Below are 9,220 nucleotides of genomic sequence, written 5' to 3'. Positions count from 1 at the left end.
TGTCAGGAAGGAAACTGACAACAAATAAGGAAAGGAACAACACCAAATCTCTGCCTGGAAGCAGGTAAAACAACAGGCAGGAGCCCCGGTTTGAACTAATATTACAGAAAGCGACATGAGTCAAGAAAAGAAGCTCTGTGTGTCATCGACACTCCATGATGGAGCTCCCCACTAGAGGCTCCCTGCCCCGGCGTGACAGTGGTGACACTTCAGGTCTGTGACATATTCTACAGATATGGACATTGAAACCATAGTGAAAGGTGTTATGTTGCTGGTATGATGTCAGTATGATTGTCAACAGATCATTTTCCCTATCTGTTTTTGCTGAGCACTGCGTACGTCATGTAAAAAAAATAGGCGAAACCCCAAATCTCTGGATGATATGCCGCGTAAGACACACGGCTCACGCAGGCTGTGTGTACCAGGCGTTAGTTATTTCACTCCTGCCATAAACTCTGTTGACCGGATTAGGAGGTTGACTTGGGTTTGTGTGTTGGGTGCTGGTTGGTTGTTTTGATAAAATTATTAATAATTGATATTACTAAGCAAGATACATTTTCTGTCAGCTGTTAAAAAGTATAATCTGTTATACCATATTTCACACAAATTACAGTCTATCAATGCCTATTTTTTTCCCCCATCATTTTAAGTTAAATTTAAATTAGACTTTAAGGTGGTCCCCTTTTTGCCTTTTTTCTCCTTTTCCTTTTTCTTATTTCTATTTTCTCTTTTCTTCTTACTCTTATTTCTACCCCTATGCTGGGCATGTACTCACTACTAAAGGCAATTCAAAATAAGATCCAGCTAATTTCTAAACAGAGGATATGACAAAACTGAAAATAATCTCATTAAATGTTAATGGGCTAAATAGGCAAAGCAAGAGGAGGAAGATTCTCCTTCAGATGAAGAAAGCTAAAGGAGATGTGCTCTTCTTTCAAGAAACCCATCTGAAGGAAAAGGAGCATGACAAGTTAGGTATTATGATCAGGGGACTTATTTACTCCAGTTCATATGGATCAAAAAAGAGGGGAGTAGCTATAATTATACAACCACACAAAGCCTTTAAAGAGGAAAATTGTAATGTGGATAAAGAGGGCAGGTTCATTTTAGTAGTTGGTAAAATAGAGTCAATTAGTGTTTGTTCTTTAAACATATACCCTCCAACAGAAATTCATGGTGGGTGACCCAGAATTGGCCCAGAATTCATGTTGGAAATAATTGATCTGCTAATGACAAAATGCAAAGGAATTACAGTAATGGGAGGAGATCTGCCCTCTTACATTAAATCCTAGATTGTACTCCTCAAATAATAAAGCACACAGAGCTGACAAAGCATCATCAATTTTAAGGGGAGCAATCCCAGAGCTTGGATTAGTAGATACATGGCGGATGCTAAATCCAACTAAAAAAGAATATACATATTATTCAGGTAGATTCTCAATTTACAACAAATTAGACTATTTTTTATGTTTGAAAAAGATGTAGAATTAATTGAAAAATGCATAACAGGCACAAGGGACTTATCAGATCATGCCACAATGACTATAAATATAAATAATAGCATACTCTGCATTTAAGAAAAGATAAAAACAACAAAAACAGAAGACACTTGAAAAACAAATAAAACATTTAGAAGAAAAACATAGAAATACAAATGAACTAGAGTTCAAAATTGAATTAAAAAAGAAAAACAAAGAGTTGGATAGGATCTGTACAGAGAAAATGGAGAAGTTGATAACTTATGCAAAGCAGAACTATTATGATGGAGGGCCAAATTCGTTAAAACTTTTAACATATCGACTTAAGAAGCAGAGCAGGCCAGGTTACATTACTAAACTGACGACAGGAGGCAGCCCAGAAATAGTAACAGAAAATAGTTGAAGAATTTGCAAAATATTACGAAATGGTCTATAAAGAAAACACAAGTAATATAGATTTGAATCAAATGAAAACATTCCTTGATAGACTTAATCTAAAACAGGTATCAGGAAAGAAAAATGATGAGTTAATTAAAGAAATTACAGCAGAGGAGATATCACAACAAATACAGAAACTAAAAATGGGCAAAACACTGGGAGATGATACACTAACAAATTTTTACAAAACTTTTAAAAAACAGTTGACAACACTACTCCTACTACAACTTTGATATAAATTTAAATGGTATTTAAAGAAAATTAAATATCTGGGAATCTATCTTACTAGAGACATAAAGACACTGTATATAGATCATTACCAAGTTTTGGAAAATAAATTGAGATAGGACTTGATGGAAAACAGTAGCAGAGTCAATACTGGGTAGATTGGAAATTGTGAAAATGATGATTGTTCTACAATTCTTGTTTTTATTTCAAACCTTACCAATGCCCATTCCATATTGTAGTTTTAAAAGACGGAATACAGTGCTTTCAAATTATATCTGGAGTTATAGAAAGGAGAAGGAAAAAACATAGTATGCTAACCCAACCTAATGAAAAGGTTGGGGTTAGCTTTCCAGATTTAAGGATCTATTTTCATGCTACTCAAGTAGATATTATAATGAAATGGATGAATAATAGAGGAAGACCTAAATGGAAACTAGAAAAACAATCAACACTAATATCAATTGGAACACTACCCTACTTAAGTTTAAAGGAAATGCAAAAATACAATGGGAATAATAGATGTGTAGAAAATACATTAATACATTGGAGATATATTCGTAAAATATATAAATTTGATAAAGAATGCTTATATTTGAGAGAGAGAGCAAATGATCCAGATTTTTTGCCTAATAAAATGGATAAATTACTAAAGAATGGGCGGGAAAGGGATTGGAAGTGTATTTACAGATGATTACAAATAATACAATAGACTCATTTGAAACAATTGCAACTAAATTTAATATAGGTAACAATAATTTCTTTAAATATTTACAAATAAGGAACTGTCTCATGAAACAGCAGAGAGAAGAACAGAGTCGGAGAATGCATGGGTTACTGGAATTCATAAACAAAAATAGAAATAGTGAAAATAGTAAAATCTCAAAACTGTAAAAATCCTATGAGAAATAAAATGTGGACAACATCAAAGAGAAATGGGAAACAGAACTGGCAACAACAATTTCGGAAGAAGATTGGAAAAGAAGTATGTCAAAGAATTTTTAAGACAACACAATCAAAATATTGGAAAGAATTCCCTTAGAAATTTAACATGAAGCTTTTCGTAACACCCAAAATTATATCAAAATATAGCCAGGCTGAATGCTGGAGGGAATGTGCAGAACACAAAGCTAACCATTTTATTTCTGTCTTGTGTTGAAAGGGTTTTGGGAGGCAGTTCAGGAAAAAGTCACAAATATTTTCCATTTAAAGAAGCCCTTACAACCATCCAATATTGTATTAGGTACTATCCCATTAGAAATAGAGAGGGAAGGAGATAAATATCTGTATACAATCATTTTCATAGCTGCATTAAAACAAATCATGTGGAACTGGCTGGATGTTAAACCACCATCTATTAGCATCTGGAAATTAACAGTTGAAGAGATTAAAGGAATGGAAAGAACAAAACAGAGAAGAGGAAACAGAGAAGGGGAATTTCAAAGAAACTGGAGTAAATGGGTCATGGAAATAGATGGAGTGGGACAGTAAAATAAGAGTACTTCAGAACACCCTTTATATTTTTCTTTTATTTTCTTTGTTATGCCAATAGCAAAAGTTGTATGAATGTATGAATGTGGCAGGATGAATGAAATAAGTGACAAAACTGATAATTTGTAATATAGAAACCTGCAATAAAGTAAAAACCATTTTACATGCTGTTTTATTTTGGGACATACAGTTAAATACATAAAGTTATAAGATACTAGCCTCTGCAGTGTCCAGATATTATGACTGGTTGTTGAATGAATCCAATAATACCACTGTGCTTAAATCACTGTGGGAAAAGGACTTGAAAAGACACTTTACAGAAAATGAATGGTCAGCTGCTCTGGGCAACTCCAAAGTATAATCTAGGAATATGCATACTTAATTAATTAAGTTTAAAACCGAATATATTGGAATCCTGTTAGGGCACATATTACATATGTTGGAGATGTAGTTCTGATGGATTAAAACTTTTTAATTGTATTTTAATGTCTTTTTATATTGTCTTGTGTTGCTTTTATATTCTGTCTTGATGCCTTTTATGCTGTATGTAAAGCACTTTGAATTGCCTTGTTGTTGAAATGTGCTATACAAATGAACTTGCCTTGCCTTGCCTTACACTGGAGCATGTACTTTGGAGCTGTCCTAAAATGCAAAAATTCTGGTCTTCTATACCTGACACTAGAAAAAATGGTGGGGTCCCAGATTACATTCTGTCCAAGACTATTGATTGTACGTGATCCTGTGCATTTGCCACATCTACCTAAGTTTGTTGATAAATGGGTGCAAACAGATTTTATGCTGGACTAGTTGTACAACAGTGGAAGCATGACGATATGCCTACTGTAAGTAAATGGTTTATTTTAGTAGAATTGTGGGTTATGAAAATTTGTAATTTAAGCTTTGCCATAATTATTCTGTCCTTGGCTTTGAGCCATGTGCAATTGCACCATCTGTTGGACTTCTCTACGTAGCTGCGTTAAACACAGGAAACAGGAAACAGTAAACAGGAAGTAGGTAGTAGTCTCCCGTCCTTTGGTTTGCCAGCCATGTGCCATGGATGTATAAAGAGAACTGGATACAGGAGCAGCACTGGGCTTTGAAGCCAATTTGACATAGCAGCCAACCATGTAATTGTATCATGTGATGCACACTGGCCTAAAAAGATGTTCCCATAGACTTACATTGTGAAAGAGACATCTGTAAATCAGCGGATACATTTTTTTGAGCATCTCAACACCCACGAAATGACTCATCAGAATTTGATCCATTCGGTCTGATCACATTTCAAAAGTCTAGAAGAGCCGCACAATTTAATTGTTTTATCCCCATTGAAGTTGGCCACATCATCCAAGCCCCGAGGAACTGAGCCGGACTCCAAGGATGAACTGAGACACACTTTACTCACTTCCTGAAGTGATACAAGTAAGAGGCTTAAGTCTGGGCAGAGATAGGTTACTAAATTACTATTATTGTTATTGTTATTATTCTTGTTATTCTGCCTCTCTGTGTCTCCCCTCCCAGCCCCCACCCCTACCCCTACCCCTCTTTCTTTCTCTCTCCAAGCAGATGGCTGCCCACCAGGGCTTAAGGTTTCTTCCCGTTAAAGGGGAGTGGGTGTGGGTGCGTGAGTAGGGTGCTTGCTCACGGGGGGACTGTTGGTTCTCTATAAATTAAAGAGTATGGTCTAGACCTGCTCCATGTGAAAAGTGCCCTGAGATGACTTTTGTTGTGATTTGGTGCTGTATAAATAAAATTGAATTGAACTGAATTACATTGTGTGTTATTTAAGCTTTATTGTTGTTGTTGTTAACGTACAATGAGTCCAATTATTGCTGCTGCTAATACTGTGAAAGTATTATTGCTGCTTGCTGTTTGTTTTTTGTTATGTTTATCATGCTAAGCTGATTTGTGTGTTGGGCATCGCAGCAACAAATACACTGCTGAATACCTCTTCCATGGTTGAACAGGTTGAATTTCTGGTTCACACCATCGGTCAGACAACCTTGTTCTGGGTGTTGCAACTGCCGCAGGGCGAGTGATGTTGCTTGCCATAGTAGGCTCATGTCACATGTGGCTGGGAGTCACTGCTCTACAGAGGAAGGACAGAGAGGACCTTCTGGGAGTTCCCATAGATCCAGACGGTCTCTTTGAATCCATCTCCTCTGTGACTCAGAGCTTAAAGAGGCTGCAAGAAGAGAAGGCACAGCTGAGCCGTCATCTGCTGCATCCACACCTTCTTCGAATCAGAGAAGAGACGAATTGCATAGCCGCAACGCCATGGCGAGGAGGAGAGCGCAGGGCAGAGCACCATCAGCGCCCACTGCTTCAGCTACCTCCCACAACACTTTGATGGAGACACTGCAGCAATGACCTGTCCAAGACAACGGAGCGGCCGGAGCTTCATCAAGGAGCGCAGACAGACCCCCACTGAAGCTGGCTTACACTTGGGGAAAGTCAGTGGCACTGAAATGACTGTCAGTGGGAGGGAGAATTACATCGGCATAGGCTACATCCAACAGCCCCCTGGAGAACAAGGGCGCCGACCTCATGTCGAGAGGCAGCCCTCTGCCAGACAAGTGGGTGCTGCACCCTGAGGTGGTGTGGCAGATTTAAAATCGGTTCGGGAGAGTGGAAGTGGACCTGTTTGCCAGTCAAAACAACACCCACTGCCTGTTCTGGTTCTTCCTGACGCTGCAACATGATCAACCCTTGAGGGTGGACACGTTTGCACACGCACCATGGCCAAGGAGGCTTCTTTACACCTTTCCCCCTCTTTGTCTAATCCCCCTGCTCCTAGAGAGAGTGAGACAAGAGCAACTGTCAGTAATCCTGATAACCCCGGACCGCCTTTTGGCACTGTGGTATGCAGAGATAACCGAGAAGTTGATGGCCCAGCCCTGGTCCATTCCCCAAGTGTGAGGGGCTCTGTCACAGGAGGTGGGCTCGATAGGTACACCAACCTCTCCAGACTCTTGATGTTATGTTAACTTGAACTGGAGGAACAACTAACCTGAAGAGCAGCTGCAGGAGGCCATTGATCCATATACCATGGAAATCTGACCAGTAGGTATCTTGACAACGTGTCTGATGAACAGACCAACTGACTAACATCCAGGTGCTATCAGAGCAAAAAGGTTAAAGCTAGAATGAGAGAAAGCAATCTAAAAAACCAATTTCTTATAGTATTCTCTATGGATTTTAAGTGAAATTGTCGTTTTTAGCTTTATAAATTACATTAATTGTTTTCTGTATATCCACAGTACTTCAAATATGACAGATGAGCAGCACAAAGCCACAGAGAGACCAATGGCTGCAGATGTGGCGTCATTTCAATGCTAAGAAAACTGACAGAGATTTGGTGAGAGAATACAGAAAGTAGCTGAGAGGTTTGCAGACAGTGCTGACCTGATTCTGGCTGAGAATAATTTGTTCTGCACTGATTAAAACAACATTAAAGCAAAGCCAGAGAACTGTGCTGCTGTTTCATGTCATAGAGTGCTGTCTGTGTTTGAGCTGCTTCCAAGCACACTGAGTACCCTAAGTATTTGGGCAGGATTTTGTTTCTGCCGGTGTTAATCTGATACAGCTCTCAAATTAAAGCTTCATAACCTCATAGTTTCTACCTTTACCATCCTGTCCAAAGCAGTTTTTTAAGCAGCAATGCTTAGTGCAATCACTCATGCTGTATATATCCACAGATGAGATACAAGGACATGAGAAGATGTTTCATGTGATGGGGATTACAATCCTAATATTTAATTGCTAAAAGAAAATACATAGAAAGATTTATAGACCAATTTTATTTGAATTCATTTATTTTAAAATTACCATTTTGCAATTTTAATCATAAATGTTTGTTTTACATTGTACTGTGCCTGAGTTGATCTCAAAGCTAATTGACTGTACATCAGTTTACATGCAGTTCTTTGGCAGGTCACAATTCAATGTCACGCAAATTCCTCAATCATGATTCAAAATAGAGTCCTATAGAGTCCCTAGCTCTATTCAGAAACATGACTGACAAGGCCTTAGTAAGTTAGATGCAGTAGTTTGTCGTGGAGAATCCTCAAATGGGCCAATAACTCTTCAGATTACTCACAACTCAACACAAAACTCAAAAATTCATTAGAAAGAGAGACTCAAGAATACACTGGAAGCCGGTAGAATTCAATGTGAATAGGTTTACTGTGCATATAAAAAGATACAGAGCAAACCAAGGCCTTTTTGTCCCAGGACAAAACAAAAAACCTGATGCAAAATCATAAAACCTCATATTATATACTTTTCATAACTCCTCCTATCGTGGAGCTTAGTTTCTAGTCTCCACCTCATTTTTAATTATATTCAACCATCTGGTCATTATTTCTGAGGTTCATAAGTGGCCTTGACGCTTTGGTGATAATACAAGTGTGACTTATCTTAAAAGTTACTGTCTCAGCATCTTCCACCTTTTTCTCACACTAAAAATGGACCTGGCGGCCTTTAATCATTTCACACAGAAAACCAAATTGCTATATCACAGATTAGCCTTCTTGCTAACTCCTTGAGAACTGTCTCTTATTGGCATAATGCTATCTTTGCACTCTCACTGGCACATTTGTCATGGGAATGCAGTTTTCCACCACAGGTTGTAAGTGTGGACAGTGATGGGTGTAACCTTACCCAAAACAGTTACTGTCAAATATTACTAGTCAGATTAATACAGAGTTGTCAGATTAATACAGTAAATTGCTGACAGATAAAGGTGATTGTTAAACAGCCAAACGATGTAACATTGGCAGTGAGTGAGGAAAACGGACAGCAGCATCCATTACAGCAACAGGCTGTGGGAGCAGGCTTCCACTGTGGATATTGTTGGTGAACAATACCTGTGGAGAGGATATTCTACTGAAATGTGGACCTGAAATTAAGTTGCTCCTTTATTCTTCGAACTAATTTATTTAATTAACTTGACTTGGTGGTAATTTTTTAATTAGGGCCTGAGCATGAAAGAACAATGGGCCCAACAGTCCCTGGCACTGAAGGTACGAGGAACCTATTGTTTTTGAAGTGATTATTATTATTATGGCCCGAGCACAATAGAGCCAGGGGCCCAACAGTCCCTGGCACTAAAAGTGCAAGGAACATATTGTTTTTGAAGTGATTATTATTAGGGCCCAAGCATGAAAGTGCATGGCATTTTTGAGGGGCTTGGGATGCTCGAAATCTCATGAAAATTGGCACACACGTTAGATCTGGCGAAAATTGCAAAGTTCTGTAGTGATTGTGCTTGGGCATGGCCAGCAAGCTCCATAGTGCCCCCAAACGCAAGGCCATTTTGGAACAAAGTTTCTTTGATATTGATGAAATTCAGTGGGATCACTGCTCTCACCATTCTTGACATAAAACATATTATTTCAAATTTTTTCGATCAACAGGAAGTCAGTCATTTTGGATTTCATACGTATATTTTCATTTTACAAACACGTTTGAGGCCTTTAGGATGCGCAAAAACTAATAAGACCTTGCCCCTCATGTTCAAACTACTAACTATTATGATTTGATATCGCAATTGGGTTTGGGCATGGCTATGTAGTGCCCTTTAATTA

The sequence above is a fragment of the Thunnus maccoyii genome, chromosome 6 (assembly GCF_910596095.1).
Source record: "Thunnus maccoyii chromosome 6, fThuMac1.1, whole genome shotgun sequence".
In the NCBI taxonomy this organism is placed as follows: Eukaryota; Metazoa; Chordata; class Actinopteri; order Scombriformes; family Scombridae; genus Thunnus; species Thunnus maccoyii.
Note: the sequence above shows the minus strand (reverse complement) of the source record.